The following is an 18,570-nucleotide window of genomic DNA, read 5'->3' on the forward strand; positions in this document are numbered from 1 at the left end:
CAATATTGTTTGAACTGGGAGCTTGTCGCCTATAACCTTCTTTGAACATGAAACATGGAAAACTGGGTGCACTCGAGAAGTTGCAGGAAGCTCCAATTTGTATGCCATAGTACCAATCTTTTGCAACACCTTGTACTAACCATAATACTTTGGTGAAAATTTGTTATCCTTCTTAGCTTGCTTGAGGTACATTTGTCTATATGGTTGTAGCCGTAGGAATACCCAATCACCTACATAAAAAATTCTTCCACTGTGATGTTGATATGCTTGTTGTTTCATTCTATTTTGCGCCAACACAAGGTTATCCTTTAAGAGTTGGAGAATTTGTTGTTGATGCTCGATGTGATGTTCCACTACTTGAACCTTAGAATTTTCTCTTAAATATGATGTGATGGATGGCAACTGATATCCATAAAGTGCCATAAATGGGGTCATTTTTGTTGCAGTATGGAACGAAGTGTTATATCACCATTCAGCCAGAGGCAACCATTTGACCCATTGTGTCTGTTTATCAGATACAAAGCAATGAAGATATCCTTCCAAACCTTTTTTAATATCTCCATTTTCCCGTCAGATTGAGGATGATAAGATGAGCTATGAGCTAACTGAGTACCAAGAAAAGAAAATAATTTTTTCCAAAAATTTCCTGTAAAAATGGGATCTCCGTCACTTACAATAATTTTTGGGTTTCCATGTAGCTTTCGAATTGTTTCCATAAATGCCTTAGAAACTGTACTAGCTTTAAATGGATGTGATAATGCACAAGTGTCTGCATACTTGGTAAGTCTATCAACTACCACCATGATGACACTCTTTCCCTCAGACTTGGGTAAACTTGTGATAAAATCCATTGAAACCTCCTCCCAACATTGGCTTGGAATGGATAAAGGTTGTAATACACCCGGTGTCTTAATTGTTTCCGCTTTATTTTGTTGGAATACCAAACATTCCCCCACAAACTTTTGAATATCCGACATAAGGCCATCCCAAAAAAAATTCCTTCTTAACCTTGCCCTCCTAAGGGAGAAGCGTGCAATTCCAGAAGAACCTTTTGTTTGAGTTGGGAATTCTTACAGAGGTATAAGCGATCTTTGTACCATAACGAGTCATTTTTCCAGCTAAATGTATCAGATGTACTGGAATCTTGTTGTAACTTTCGAATAAGTTCCCACACTTCTTCATCATTCTTCCATTCCTCCGTTGCTTCATTTATCTAGTCTAGTTGGATAATAGAAATGGCGGACAACAATGCTTCCACATCCTCATCCTTTCTTGAGAGTGCATCTGCCACAACATTTTTCTTCCCTTTTTTGTATAAGATTTCAAAGTCATAACCTAACATCTTTCTCACCCATTTTTTTTGTTCTTAAGAGGATAATCTTTGTTCTAAAAAGTATTTGAGGCTATCATGATCTGTTTTTACCTTGAAGTGTCTTCCCATTAGGTAGGGTCGTCATTTCTTAAGTGCATGTAGTATTGCCAACATTTCCTTCTCATAAATAGCTTTGTGTAAATACTTTCCCTTTATTAGACGACTTTCGAAAGCAATGGGTCTTTCATCTTGCATTAAAACAACACCAATTCCATTTCTAGAAGCATCACATTCCACAATAAAGGTTTTTGTGAATTCTAGTGTAGCTAAGACCAGTGCTTGGCACATTGCCTCTTTAAGATCTTCTAAGGCCTTTGTTGCTTCTGGAGTCCATGAAGATGCATCTTTCTTCAACAATGTTGTTAGAGGTGTTGTTATTTTCCCATAATTCTTAACAAACTTGCGATAATACCCTGTCAACCCGAGAAATACTCGCAAATGCTTTATGGATGTGGGGATTTCCCATTCCTTGATGGCTTTATTTTTGCTAGGATCTACCTTAAATCCTTCATGAAATACAATATGACCCAGATATTCCACCTCTTGTACTCCAAAGAAATATTTGGATCTTTTTGCATATAATTGTTTCTCATCCAATAGTTGTAGCACCCTGTCAACATGTTCAACATGATCCTTCCAAGACTTGCTGTAGATTAGTATATCGTCAAAAAATACCAACACAAATTTTCTAAGGAAGGGTTTGAAAATGGAATTCATCAAACCTTGATATGTAGAAGGTGCATTAGTAAGGCCAAAAGGCATGACCAAAAACTCATATTGACCCTCATGAGTTCTAAATGTTGTTTTAGGAATGTCTTGAGTCTTCATTTTGATTTGATGATATCCTGAACGAAGATCTAACTTGGTGAATAATTTATCCATGCAATTCATCCAATAATTCATCAATGATACGAATGGGAAGCTTAGCTTTAATAGTGAGCTTGTTGAGCCCCCTATAATCCAGACACATGCGCCATGATTCATCCTTCTTGTGCACCAATACTACTGGAGCAGAGAAAGAACTTTGGCTAGGTTGAATTATACCAGCCTCAAGCATTTCTGCAACCATACATTCAATTTCACTCTTTTGAGCATAGGGATATCTGTATGGCCTGATGTTTGGAGGAACATTTACTGGAATCAAATGAATAGCATGATCGTGATCACGAATAGCTAGGAGACCTTTGGGAGTCTCAAATACCTTGGAATGATTGTCCAAGACTTTTTGAAGATCTGGAGCAATAAATGAATTCGATGTGGAAACATCTAGCGAACGTAATTGTGCAATTACACCTCGTTGTTACTTTTTTAGAAGCTTTGTCATACCGTTAGAGCTTATTATCTTTCCCGGTTTCCTTGCAATACCCCTTAATTCAACTTCCTTTCCTTCCGCATAAAATTTCATGAAAAGTTCTTGAAAGTTAAAGGCTAGTGTACCCAAGGATTGTAGCCATTGGACTCCTAGTACAACATCAACACCTCCCATTGGAATGGAAAGCATTGGGCTTTTCAATACATATTCTCCCATGGATAGCTTGATATTATGGCACTTTCCAGAGAAATTTATGGTTCCTCCATTTGCAACCATCACTTGACACTCTTGTGCTAGATATAGGAATCAATTCAATTCTTTTGCTATCTTACAATGAATAAAATTGTGGGTACTTCCTAAATCAATCAACACTATTACCTTTTTCTTCTTGATTTGTCCTTCTATCTTGATGGTTTGAGGAGTGGTAATTCCAGCCAATGCATTACAAGATATGGTCGGATTCATTTCTTCTTTATCTAGGCTTTGTTCCTGGAGTATATCCTCTTCTTTTGACCTTTATTACTCCTTTTCTTCTTCCTCTTCACAATCTATGTAGAATAATTTCTTCTCAGCACACTTACGACCTTTAGTGTATTTGCTATCACAACTGTAACAAAGCCCTTTTTCTCTTTTTTCTTCCAATTGTTGTGGTGTCAACCTTATAGGTTGTAGAAGGCTAGGGGCAACAAGACTTCCATATTTATAGTTCTGAGTGGTATGTTTCCTGGTTTCCATAATTTTGCTTTCCATTTTCCTTGCTAACCTGAATGCCTTCTCTAACGAATCAGGTTTCCAAAGGTGAACATCATGTTCGATATTAGCCTTTAAAGTCCCTATGAACACATCAATTCTATGCTCCTCTGGAATATTTTTTACCCTTATGTTCATTTTTTGGAACTCCTCAATGTGCTCCATTATTGAACCCTTTTGTTTGAGACTTATCAATTGGCTAAAAGAAGTGTTGCTTTTTGTATCCTCATAATGTGCTGTCAATTATTCTGTAAAAATTGCCCAAGTGATAATTTGTTTACGGGAGCAAAGCCATTGATACCATACAAACTGATTTGGTTCCAAATATAAAGTTACAATGCGTACCTTTTGTGTGTTTTTCACATTATTGAGATCGAAAAATTGCTCCGTCTGTAATATCCATGTTGCAGGATCCTTTCCATCAAGCTTCCTCATATCGATTTTTTGGAATATGGTGGGTCTTCGATCCAACATTAGAGTCTATGGAATAATGATTAACATTTCTTTTGTTTTCATCATGAGTTTCCTTTACTACCCTTTCACCATTAGTGACCATTTCTTGTAGCAACATATTCATATTTATCTTCAGTTCTTCCATCTTATCATCCATGCCATCTATTTTAGAGTCCATGCCATTCATCTTAGCTTCCATGCCATCAATCTTAGCTTCTACGCCTTTCTTTAAACAATCCATCTTAGCTTCTACACCTTTCTTTAAACCATCCATCTTAGATTCTGTTACTTTTTGTGCAAGTGACACTTGTTGCACGTGGTCTCATAATTTTGATATATCATGTTGCATTTCTTCCTCTTCTTCATGAGTCATGCTAGAGCTTTCAGGTTTCTTACTAAGTGTTTTCATTTTCTTTCCTCGAGGCATCAATTACTGATAATAATGCTTTACTATGCCCTTTAAATTCCTTCAAACTAATTTTTCAAACCAAGCTTATGCTAAAATTAAAAAAAAAACTACATACCTTTGTTCACTTTGTAGGAGCTTGATATTAAATCTGATGTATCTCTGTAATTTCAGATCATCCAGTTCTGAAATTGCAACCTGTAGTAACCCTCTGCGTCCTCTTTCCAATGCCACTAGTCTTATCCAAATTGGATTCTCCAAGGAAGAGTTATGCACAATCTCCCAAGATGACCTAATTATAGAACTTTCTACAAGAGCGAACTTGTATGAAGTGCCACGTGTCACTATTTAAACCTTTGTATCTGAAAAATATCTGCAAGAAACTATAGTCTGTCCTCTTTCTGTACCTTCTTACAAAATTTCAATCCGATGCTTAGAGAGAAAGTTATGACGATTTTCCTCAGGTTACCTGTTTGGAATGTAATTCAAGAGTCTCCAAAAAGACCAACTTCCTCAGATCATATCTCCGCAAATATAGCGCGAAAAGGTCTGAAATTTGGATCCGAGGTTCATTGCAATTTCATTTCAAAAGGTTTTCTTTTTCTTCTTCTGAAACATCGCAGAAAAAAAGTTCTAGTGAAAATGCCACGATGACCTATTTCGAGTAGCGAAACCCTAGAATCCAAAGCTCTCATACCAAATGTTATGAAATTAGCTCACAAAAAGATAGTAAAGATAGATCAACGCCTTAGAATTCAGCCTCTTCGACTGGGCAACCTCCTTTACATTACATAAATGAAAAATTCTTGGATGATTCAAATGACAAAACCTCCTTTCTATATATAGGAGTCTAAGGTGTCACAATATAACCAAGCCGACCTAACAATAATAATATAAGGGCACAAAAATAACAATAGAGGGATTCTATGGGGCACAATAATAACAATATGGGGACAATAGGGGCAAAACAATATTAATAAGGGATACAAATACAATATTAATGGGGGCATCACTAGTATTATAGGGACCTAACATGAAGCAATTATTTGGATGTCAAAGCTTCAAGGAACAGTTGCATTGTCCACTATCGAAGCAGAATATATAGCTGCTTCAGATGCTAGTAAAGAAGCAATCTGGTTAAAGGGTCTACTTGATGAGATCGGCAGGACACAGGAGAGAGTGAATGTACTTTGTGACAGTTAGAGTTCTATTCACTTGGCTACAAATCCATCTTATCATAGAAGGACCAAGCACATTGATGTAAGGTATCATTTTCTGAGACATTTGATCGGTGGAAAAAAAATAGCTCTCAAGAAGGTCCATACACGAGAGAATTGTGTAGACATATTCATGAAGCCAGTTACAGTAGAGAAGTTGTGATGGTGTTTAGCTTCTCTTGGCTTGTAGAAGAGATGATGAATGGGCATGGGAAAGGATCAGGAAAATTGTTCTTAAGGTGACCTTTGTTGAATTTTGACAACAAATTATGTAAACATGTGTAAAGAAACTGTATTAATTACTGCCAAGTTAGTTTTGTATTGAAACAACAGTTATGTAATGGAGGAGGCTCTTATAAAACTGATGAGTGCCTGAAGTATTGAAATCATGGAAAATCATTATTAATTTAATAAATATCCAATCCCTTGTCCCATGGATGTTTCCTTAACACATTGCCAAGGTTCTACCTCGTAAAATCATGTGTTTACTTGTGTCATTCTTTTGGTTTTCAAATCAGTTATTTAGTTTCTTTTTCTAGTTTAATGAAAGCTTATACCAACAATATAAATGCCTACTGCATTCTTTGCTTCTCAGCCCTTCTGAACATTGTGTTTTGACTTCTTGTTTTTTCTCATGCCTGTGAAGATTGGTAGAGGAAATCTCTGGTGACGTGACTGAATACAACTCCACGAGATGAATTATCCAACAGGTAGTGCAATTGAATACACTGTGGTAGAAGTGAATATTGATCAAGGTAATTGGAATGAATTGAATTCCACGTCATATTGTGGTAGCCTCATCTCATTGTCGATTCAAGATATGGGGAGGAGAAAAATAGTTGAAGGACATAGCTTTAAATATATTCTCTGCAGATGAAGTGAACTCCTACATAATCGCTCATCTCTATCCCAAATATTTGAGAAAAGGAAATTAACATGTACTTGAAATTTACAGTAATGATATTCAGGATTTCATTTTAGCAACATATCGATGTTCTTATTTATTTTCGAAGTAAGCTTGTTTCTTTCATAACAGAGGTGAAATCTACCAAACTCGCACACTAGTGAGCATTGAGACGTACAGGTTTGGGCTTGCTGAAGTATTGAATAATTCAGTATGGCATGTGAACAACTTGTCAGACAACTTGGTTAAGATATAACGTTCCATATGATGAATTGCTTTGATTAAAAATGTTGTTATATCAAATGGTTTTTTTGATCAAATAAAGATGATGTTCACTTTTACCTCTGGAGGAAGAGAAATTACTCATTTTTCTTTTAAAATGAACAATGAAAAAAAGCACAATATAACCTTCGTTATGCACATTTTCTTAAACAAGGGTGTAAAAAAAATGCCCAAGTGTAAAAAGAAATTCCGAAGTGTACAAAGGTCTAGATAGGAACGTAAACCCTTCACTTTGATCATATTAGTTTTTTACACATTGTTCATACTATAGTAAAATCTTTAATTCTGAAAACACTTGGCCATCCTCGGAAGATAATTTCTGCTCTGATATATGGAGTTCAAAACATTAAATCCACTTGAAATAAGAAGAAAATCATATTCATTCAAATTAGTTAAAATACACAAATCAAACTTCTTAATGGATTTCAATGAAGAAATACCGAAGAAACGATCCCCACAACCTCGTCTCCAAAACTAGGCAATAATTTCATTACATATCTCTTTAGTAAATCCTCGTGTCTTCCTGGACAACGACTTCTTTCTCCAAGTAAATCCCTGGCTCTTGCTAGATGGAGGCAAAGGTCAATCCATCAGTTGCAACAAACATCCTCTCGATTTGTCTTAAAGGCACCTGCAGAGTTTCCACTTGAGGATATCGAGTAGGCGTTGTAGCAGGTACCAAGTTCCCACTAGACTAGTACTCTCATAAAGAGAATGGAGTACACACATGTGAGGCAGGTGGTTAGGAAGAGAAATTACTCATTTTTATTTTTAAATGAACAATGAAAAATAAACACAATATAACCTTCGTTATGAACATTTTCTTAAACAAGGGTGTAAAAAGAATTCCCAGGTGTACAAAGGTCTAGATAGGAACACAAACCCCTCACTTTGATCAGATTGGTTTTGTACACATTGTTCATTCTATAGTAAAATCTTTAATTCTGAAAACACTTGGCCTTCCTCTGAAGATAATTTATACTCTGTTATATGGAGTTCAAAACATTAAATCCACTTGAAATACAGAAAAAAAATACATATTCATTCAAATTAGTTAAAAGAGACAAACAAACTTCTAAATGGATTTCAATGAAGAAATACAAAATAAAGGATCCCCACTACCTCCTCTCTAGTAGGTACCGCGTTCCCACTAGACTAATACTCCGATAAAGAGAATGGAGTAAACGCATGTGAGGTAGGTGGTTATAACTAAACATTCAACAGTTGAACATACGGTTAAGAGGCATAAACCAAGGAGTCAGTTGAAAATTCAATCCGTCGAGATCCAACGGTGTAAAATGTTTTAATCGTCTAACAATCAATCAAATGGTGCAGTTTGCGATAGTGTAACAATCAGGGGAGTTTTTCCTAGAGGGAAACGCCTTACGGCGTAATTAAAATTGTTGTTAATTAAGAAAATTAATATGATTCAAAATAAATTTAATAATATTAAATAGTATAATTTTTAATTAAAATAAGACAAGGGTATAAAATTAAATTAAATATAATTTGATGAAATTGTTTTAGGTATACTATAGATTGAATTTTAAGGTTAACGTCAAGCGGGATACCAAATTGGTGTATGAAATCCTCCTCTTTCTGAGAGACAAGACTTATTATTATCATCCAATTTTAATGTCAATGTCAAGCTAAACATCAGATACCAAAATGGTGTATGAGATCCCCTTGTTTGTGGGACAAGAGACTTATTATTATTATCCAATATTAAGTTCAATGCCATGCTAGACATCAAATTGGCATATGCTATCCCCTTGTTTGTGGGACAAGAGATCCAATTGGTGTATGCGATCCTCTTGTTTGTGGGAGAAGAGACTTATTATTATTATCCAATTTTAAGGTCAATGCCAAGCTAGACATTAGAACCAAATCGGTGTACGAGATCCCCTTGTTTGTCAGACAAGAGACTTATTATTATTATCCAATTTTAAGGTCAATTCCAAGCTAGACATCAAATTGGCATATGAGATCCTCTTGTTTATGGGACACGAGACCCAATTGGTGTATGCGATCATCTTGTTTGTGTGACAAGCAACTTATTAGTATTATCCAATTTTAAGATCAATGCCAAGCTAGACATCAGATACCAAATTAACATATGAGATCCCCTTGTTTGACAGACAAGAGACTTATTATTATTATCCAATTTTAAGGTCTATGCCAAGCTAGACATCAAATTGGCATATGAGATCCTCTTGTTTATGGGACAAATGAGATCCCCTTGTTTGTCGAACAAGAGACTTATTATTATTATCCAATTTTAAGGTCAATTCCAAGCTAGATATCAAATTGGCATGTGAGATTCTCTTGATTATGGGACAAGGGAGCCACCTGAGTGCAATGATTTGTCTAGAGATGCATACATACTCTACCCCCTCTAGTTTTTAACTTGTGACTTTTTAGGAGGAAACACATGCTATTAACCATTAAACACACTCAAGCTCTTAAGGATTTCATTATGAGCATATATAATTATCTGCAATTGTAATTATTGTAATTAAGGTAATATGAGAGAAGCAACTAAATAAATATGAAAAAAGATGCAACAACAAAAAGTAGGAACGGAAAAAATTACTAATAATGTTAAAAGATAGAGAAATCTACTCAATAGAGTCAAGAAAGCCCAAAACTCTAAAGACAGCCGTATCCCATAAATGAAAATGTAAAGGAAGATCACTTGGAAATGGGGAAAATCACATAAAAGTAGTGAGGGGCAAGCGAATATCATGTAAATATATATAAGCATCTAAAATATGATGTTTTTCATTTCTCATCAACTATTTCATGAAGTAACCTATTTTTCATAAAATAGCTCACGCAAGAATCATTATTTCTTAACAGCTTATAAGAGTTGTATTAATGGAATGACTGGGAAAAAAGCGAAATAGAATCATTATTTCTTAATAGCTTATAAGAGTTGTATCAATGGAATCACTGGGGTGAAAAAGCCAAATTGGAAAAGACTTTATGAGTTTCTCGGATGAGAAAGAAAATCAACAAATTTTCCCGTGCAGGTGTTCTATTTTTAACTCTCTATAGAGTTTAGATTCCATTGGAAATTTCGGTCATTCTAATTAAACTTCTGGACCAAAACATTTAAATCAAAATATAATTTTAATTTCGTACTGTAAAGACTTATCCTAAAGACTATCTTGCTTTATTTTATCTACAATATATCAGTAAAAGTAGGTTGCACATAAAAGTAAAAATATTATTTTAATCTCCTGCTATAAATATCTCTTCCCCAAAATATAATTTTAATCTCTTACAGTAATATTTATCCTAAAGATTTATGTTGGTTTATCTATAATATATCATTAAAAATTTATAATATATCATTAAAAATTTGTTTCAATTAAAAGTAGAATATTATTTGAATCTCGTGCTATAAATATTTCTTCCTTATATGAAATTATAATTGGATATCCCTTCATTTTAACTATATCATTATTGTAATGAATAACGTCTTACTTATATGAAATTATACTTGGATATCCCTTCATTTTAACTATATCATTATTGTAATGAATAACGTCTTACTTATATGAAATTATACTTGGATATCCCTTCATTTTAACTATATCATTATTGTAATGAATAACGTCTTATTAGTTCAGTGACTATAGTAATTGGTTGAAGCTTTGTCATTAATCTCTACACAAAAATCAATGACAAAAACTTTGGTTTAAGTTAAAGTTTCAATGATATTTTAATTTTAATGAATGTTTTTGTTTGCCACGTTTTATTATTAACGTAGGTTTTAGTTCACCATCTTATCTGGCCTCTTCCCGAGGTTAGCTCGGAAGAGGCCCACATCGTACCTTGGAACTCGCATTAGGATATCAGCTTTACGAGGACCCTCCACACAAGGGATCTCACAAAGTAGAGACTGACCCGTTGAAGAAAATCCCAGCCTTGGCAGCTTACCCAATGCCCTAGAGACACTGTAGGGACAGGTCTTGTTCATAAAGAGTAGTTAGACATAAAATCCCATCCTTGGCACCTTACCCAAAGGCCTAGAGACACTAAAGGGACATGCCTTGTTCATAAAGAGTATTCAGACTGGAAAGCATGGAAGACAGAAGCACTGAAAGCGAGCGAGGATGATGAAGAAAGAAACATGCATCATCTATTGGTTGCTAGAATAGGATTACACTACGCAAGGTTAGTAACATGCATCCTACCTTGCAAATCCTTTTGTCATCCAACTTTCTAACCACACTTCTTGCCTCTTGAGGTACGTTCATATCAGGTGCCAAACTATTTATAAATAGCTATCAAATGGCAATAGAATTGATTTATCCTGGCACACACCTAAGCTTCTAACTCCCTCTTGTAGTGCAGGGTTTATTAAGAAAGCTTATAGCTCATGAGAAGGCAGGTCAGACTTCCCATGGCGAACACCTCTCGTGGTGAGACAGGAGGCATAGTCACAAATACTCCCAGTCCATCCTCTATGAAAAACTATGTGTTTGGAAACTGAGTTTCTCTAAAGGCACTTGTTCTCTTATTACACCTCTCCTGGTGAGTTACACCTCTCTTGGTGAGGAAGGAGGCACACTTAGCCCATGCAAATTTTATATATTAAAGCTGACCATCATTTTATTTGTCTGTAACCATTGTGGACATAGCATAGTAATCATCCTACACATGAAAACACTATGTGGGACGTAACATGAGGGCCACGGCTATCGTCATTCCATTTATCTCATCATTCCAATGACCAAAACTTTTCCCTCCTTAACCTTGGCCTCGTTCATTCCACCGTGGAGTCCATGTCTCTACAACTTATGCATATATTGTAGACCTGTTCGAAAAGGTGTAATATTTTCTCAATTGGGGTTCTATTGCAATGGTTTTCAAATTTCGACTTATTTTGTAATCATTCTGGAAGGTAATATTTTATTTTGCTCTAATAGTCTACATTGGAACCCAAGCCAGGTAATTTACTTTGTAAATAATGTATAAAATATTTTTAGTTTCTTGTTTATTAGTTTCTGTACGGTTTGAACTCGAGGGACTGAATTTGGGGCCTTTTTTCATATATTCCGTTAATAGAAAGAATGCCTGATGCGCCGATCAATGACTTGGATGGTGTCGCAGTAGGGATTGTTTCTCAGCTGATCAGATACCCTTTACAAACTATAATCCAAAACTGTAGGTAGTTTAAAATTTCATTTGTCTTTAACCCATATCAGATTTTCTACTTTAAAATATTTGTCATTTATATTTTAAATTGAAAATATTTATTCTTCTATTCTAGATCTGGATTTTGAATACTCTTCATAATATTTCTCTCCTCTTATTTATTGTTTCTTTGCTTTTGGAATACCTATCTTTTCAAAACTCGGAATCGAGGTCAGCATTTAGAAATTCAACGTTTTTATATTTTTTCCCTGATTACAGCGAAATACCGAATTTTTTTCAATGTTTTTAGTAACATGTACCGATAGTTTACACTGGAAAGAGAAGACGCCCTATGCCTTATGTTACAGAATCTGAGGTATAACAATTCTACCAAATTTTCCCAGGAATTACACATTGTCTCATTCCTTTGAAACAAAGGTCTGAAACTTATTGTCCAGATACATAAGACACCCCTTTTGTAAAATTTGCAGGAGGCTACCCCTACAGGTCAAAGATAATCTCTGTCATGGCCTTGACTATTGTTGGATGCTCGTTGCAACTCTCATAGCAATGCTTCCATCGAGGATCTCTGCAAACTTGCTCTCATCAAACAAGCCATTCTCAAAAGTGAAAACTTGGCTCTCATTTTTGAATAAACATCCATCATGCACATTTGTGCCAGAGTCATATAGTAACACAAGGAGAAGTTGTGTATTGAATTCCAGTAGATCGAACTTCCAGAGCTGTGGCTGCTCCAATTATTTTAACCAGATCAGAATCCCTGTATCAATAAAATCTCGAAACGAGTTTTTAGCCAGACTTTTTAAAATATTTTGATTTTGAAGGTGATAATGAAAAGTTAGAGTTACCATCATATATTAAGCATCAACATTTTCACCCTCATTCTGTTATTAGCCCAATTCACTTACTCAATATTTTTCCTATAATCATCCAGATGACCCTAGTTACTTTTCAAATCGTTGCCTCGTAACTTTTTTCCCATTGCAATCAGAGTGGCCCTTGTCACTTTCCAAATCATAATACTAATTATGATGAAAAAATAATTCCTACAAATATAGACCCAAGCTCTCTAGTATTTTCCAGAGATTAAGGGTTTTCATGAAATATAACCGACCACTCAACCTACTCATTTGTTTAAATCATTAGCCATGATATTTTCTAGTTGCAAGGGAATGTTTTGAACAAAAAATCGAGTTGATACTCTACATGCCTGGTAGCTCCATGCCCAATATTTTGAGGGAAGATGGTAGCCCCGTACACATTGTTGTGACCATGAACAACAACAATCCCATATATCGTAGGAATTTGAAGCCTAGTGGCCATGGAACCCTTTTGGAGACCATCTACCATGTTCATCCATGTGGCCGGAGATGCTTGAGGTGCAGGCACATTGCCTCTCCGCTCATCACACTCCCTACATTCCAACAATACCATCTCACCATCAACAATAGACCATCTTAACCATTTTAGTTGTTATCCTAAATTTTAGATCTGTATCTCTTGATCCGCATATAGGATGGAAAGAAATAAAAGAAAGAGTTTTGAGATGAAATAAACAATGTGTGTTTGTTACCAGTATAGTAAGTTATCATAACATCTAGAGTGGTAATTGATCTTTCAATCTGGGTCATCTGTCTGATCTTCTCTTCGAGAGTCATCTGTGCCAACAAGTCGTCCACACGAGTAGAGATGGGTTGAGATGGGTCCTTGTACAGAGTATACTGGGTGGCTTTTTCACATTTGCAGAAAGCCACAAGAAATAGAAGGAAACACCATCTCGAATCCATTCTGCTTGCCACTCAGAGGAGACCTATAAAGTCCACTACACTCTGCCCAGTTGAATTGAGGCGAATCGGGTTTGTTGGGATAATATAGGAACTTGGAAAGGGGGGGAATCTCCCACCCAGTATTCTTGAAAGCTAGTTTTTTAAGGTAAGGAGTGGCAGGAGATCCTTTTTCACCTACACATAAAGATAGCAGATGGGCAAGGTAGGCGGATCTAGTTAGTTAGTATCAAATATATAGAAGCAAAGCAGAAAATATTGCACTCAATCATAAGAAAAAGGGTGCAGGAGATGGGTCAGTTGGGATGCTTTCTTCTCTTCTTGTTGCAACATTATCTGGGTGGGTCTTTCAATACCTTCAGCTAAAAGGATATGGTAATTGATGCATATATTTCAAAATTTGTCTTGCTTGATATTGTTTACCAACTCACGTGACTATGTGATTTGTTATCTTGATTTTTTGAGTATGTCTTACGTACCTTTAATTGTTAATTTGTTTGTTTTTGTTAAATATTAACAAAGCATGGTGAACCTTTAGATCCCATTGCCGAGCTTCCAAAAACTGCTGAAAATGATACAATTGTGCCATGGTTGATGAAAGTTCACTATTATGGAAGAGGACATGTGGTATTAATCCCTCATTTCATTTTCTATACATAATTATGCTAATTACATTTTGACCATGCATCAAGAAGTTAAGAACTATTCACTATCTCCCATTTTTTATTTTTCATTTAGAGAAGTGTACATATTACTATTGATATCGTAAATATATCAGGATATTCTTACAGTTCTCGAGCTAGTGTTCATCTCTTGATATTTACTTGTGTAATCTATGCTGATTAGGTAGTGTCCGAATGATATTATAATTTTTTAAAGTCTCAAACTAGCATGGAGTTTTTTTTTTTAATAGTTTGGATATATTCTATGCTCTAAACATGTCAATGTAGATTCCACTAGATAAATCGTGGAAGCCTGAAAATTTGGAAAGCTACTATTTTTTTTAAATAACTTAGAGTTTGGACTTTCTTAGCCTGACTAATTTAAAACAACACAGTTTTGGCGAAGTCTTTAGCGAGATTGTTCTTTGTAAAGTCAAATTTGGCTTAGTGATTACCTTGCCCTGCCCACCATTTATTTATGCTTGTCATTTCGAATATGGAATCTAGTTATGTCTCAAACCATAATTACCACACATGTGAATACCCAAACCCACATGGCCAAGCTAGCATGTTACCCCAACAAAAATGGTGGTCAATTATCTACGACATAACTCAAAACCATAGTTTTGCATCTAGACTTAGTTGTTTGTGTTTTAAAGCACTTTTACATTCTTATGGGCTTAAAGACAAATTTCAGGGGATTGTGTTCACTTCTTTTGACAGGACTCTACCTAATTTATAAGCCATGTGTTTGAACTGACAATATTATATGTTTTTCATTACAGGCTTTTATCTTGTAAGAGAAAGGTAATGGGTTGGGACTCCCATCCATGCTCCTAGACTGGCGATAGAAAGAATTGATGGTAGAAAGAGGTTGGTTGGTATAATCCTGACCCGATTTTTCAACATAAAGTCTATTTATTTGGGTGGAACAATTTTTACAACAAAATTTACTATCTTCCTGTGCCTCATGTAAGGAATATAACTCTCAACTTTTTCGTTTCCAAGATTTGCAGACTGTGATTGGCCTTGACAGCTTTTGATTTGGAAATCCATGTTTGTGCACTGCAGTGGAACAAACATCAAAAGGAGCTCCTGAGCAACCATCAATTCAGTAAAAATCAATCTGATTTCAATCCAGTACCAATATTGCTACACTCAAGGAAGAAGTGTGCTTCATGGTCATGTTTGTCTAGATTACAATTCAAATTATAGATGTAATATTCAATCTCAAAAATAGAAAAGAAACACCTCTATGCGCTTACTACTCATCTACAGATTGTACATTTTTGCAATCTTATTTCCAGATTCATGTTTTTAGTGGCCTTTCAAATTTTTATTTTGATCTAACACTTCAAATATCTTTGAAAATAAAGTTCAAATTTGGTAGAGAAAAATAAACTCCATAGCAAGCATAGTCTGTCTCTTGCACCTATTAAACATTTACTGTTTATTTTTTATTTTTGTTTTGACTTAGTAATTGTTGTTTCTTATTTTACCGGTTCATTTGTTGCTGATGCCATATTTTGCGTTCGCTATTTTAGTTTCCCTCGAGCACAACAAGACTAAGCAGCAATGTGAAGAGCTTAGGCCTTCTTTCAATATGTTTTTCCTGCTTTCACCAGTCTCATCTATTGCTTTAGTTTCCTCTACTATTATTACTCTGAATTCACAGGTTGCAACAATGTGTCCCTCTGAATTCACAAGTTCTTGTAAGAATGGTTCTTTTCTAGTTAAGGTTCCATGAACTTGTCAGGTTTCGACTTACTGTTTTGTGCTCTTATTTTGTTGGCTAGATGCTAAATATTATCATTCTTATACACTATCAAGTTGCCTTTCTTGATCATGCATCATGAATAGATGCAAAAACTTTCTCTGCTGCACTTGCATTTATGTGCATCATTTCTTTGCTTTCAAATCTCAAAGCAAAGAAGGTTATCAATTTATTTGGAAATATATATAATTTTATTGTGGCTACTTCAATGTCATGGTGAAAATAGTCAGTAAACACCATCTCTGTTATATGTATTCAATTTGTCAATTTGAACTTTGGGATCAACGAGTGAGGAAAATGGTCACTAAACACCATCTCTATTATATATATTCAGTTTTTCAATTTGAAATTTGGGATCATTGAGTAAGGTTCATGGTTCATAGCACAGAGGTTAACTAGATCTAAAACATCTATCTTTGTCGGTGTATCTCCATTGATGTGACAAGCACCAATCTGTTGTAAAATCTCTTGCATGGTGTCCTTTCCAAGCAAATTTACTATCTTCCTATGCCTCATGTAAGCAATATAACTATCAACTTCTTTGTTTCAAAGATTTGCACACTATGATTGGTCTTGTCAGAGTTTCATCTAGAAATCTAGGTTTGTGCACTGCAGTAAAACAGACATCAGAAGGAGCTCCTAAGCAGCCATCGATTCAGTAACAATCAATCAGATTTCAATCTAGTACCAAAATTTCTGATATAACACTTGAAATATCTTTCAAAATAAAGTTGAAATATTTGAAAATAAAGTTCAAATATGCTAGAGAAAAATAACCTCCATAGCAAGGATAGTTTGTCTCTTGCACCTCCAGCATACTGCCTCCCACACTAATGTATGTATAAAATACTCCACACATGTTTAACATTATCATATAATCACAACATGCATGCCTTCTTTCACTATGTTTTCCCTGCTTTCACCAGTCTCAGAACATCTTCTATTTAAATTATGTTCCTCAATGTCTCATATTGCAGTGCTCCTCCAGTCTCAGAACATCTATTATTTTGAATTGTGTTCCTCAATGTCTCATATTGTAGTGCTCAATCAACTCCAGTTTTGCAGTTCCTCCAACTTATGGCAGGGACTAGCTGTCGCATAGCCCCCCTTTTTTGTATCTATATTTTCACTTAACTTATACATTATATCGAATAAAAAATTAAGAAGTTTTATTCAATTAATATTGAAATTAATTTAAATTTATTAAAATATTTATATAATAAATAAATAGTTGTAAATAACAAATTTATTGTGTAATTTAAGTCCCTCGCAGTTAATGTTGGCTACATATCTGATGATGTATCGTGCAGTTGTTCTGGCAGTTTATGTATCGTTGTGAGTCAAATGTGCTTTTATGTGTGGTTTAAGTACATTATTTCTATTTTTTAATTTGAATATAAATTGGATATTATAAATTTTCATGATGAATATATCAAATACATTAGTGTTCAAAATTTGGCTTCGAAGACTCTAATATTGAGGCTAATATTGATTAGATGAGTTGTGCCTTTATATGTGTTTCTCTATTTGATTAATTTTTTTCATTTTTTTATAAGTGTAAATTCTTCATATTGTTTCTTAAAAATGGGTAAAATTTACAATACATACATATTTCAATTCAAATTTTAGAGCCTTTATATATTTGTTCTTGATTTTCCTCCAGTAGGATTGAATTTGTATTAGAAAAACAGAGAGATGCATAAGAATGAAATCATTTATCAAACTGCTTAGACAACCAATACATTATATAGGCACACATAGAGAGCTTCTAGGACAATCTAGATCCAAATAATTCATATCACCAACTCACAACACAAAATATGAAGACACAACTCATGACAAATACACTCAAACACTAACTACGAGAATACAACTCATGAAATCTATATAGACATATCATTTCTACATTATTCCAAAATCCCTTCTTAATGGAGAAATGGATTTTCAACAATGCCTAGTTGTTGTCTACATATTTCAAAGTTCATATTTCCAAAAGGCTTGGTAAAGATGTCAGTTACATTCTTACTTGTATTACAATAGACTCATTTGATTGTATCTTTTCCCTTACAAAATGATGTTGGAATTCAGTATGTTTTGTTCTCACATGATAAATTGGATTATTTGCCAGATTCATGGAACTCCGGTTGTCACATTTGATGCTTGTTGGTCCTCTCTTTTTTTCTCCAACATATTTAAGAATCCTCCTTAACCAAATATATTCACAAGTTGCATTGGTCAAGCCTTTGCATTCATCTTCTATGGATGACAAAGAAACCATTGGTTTTTTCTTCTTGCCCCATGATACGATCCCCAATCCTAAATTGAATACATATCCAGAGGTTCATCTTCTATCATCGGGATTTCTAGTCCAATCTAAATTAGAAAAACCTTCCAACTCAACATCAGATTCATTTAGTATACAAAATACAAAAATAGATTGTTCCCTTTAGATATCGAAGGACTTTCTTTGTTGCTTTCCAATGGATTT

The 18,570-nt window shown here is 34.8% G+C and overlaps 1 long non-coding RNA gene across 1 annotated transcript; it reads right to left on the reverse strand.

The window, feature by feature from the left end:
* Positions 1-12,831: 12,831 nt before the first annotated feature.
* Positions 12,832-13,799, reverse strand: LOC149169821 (uncharacterized). Its single transcript, XR_016259412.1, has 2 exons — positions 13,436-13,799; positions 12,832-13,276 (listed from the first exon to the last, which is right to left on the reverse strand). It is a non-coding gene; the product is annotated as an uncharacterized LOC149169821 (long non-coding RNA).
* Between the last annotated feature and the right edge of the window lie 4,771 nt (positions 13,800-18,570).

Source organism: Pinus tabuliformis, chromosome 4_2, assembly GCF_031772625.1.
Source record: "Pinus tabuliformis cultivar Carrire ecotype Pingquan chromosome 4_2, CPIR1, whole genome shotgun sequence".
NCBI lineage: Eukaryota > Viridiplantae > Streptophyta > Pinopsida > Pinales > Pinaceae > Pinus > Pinus tabuliformis.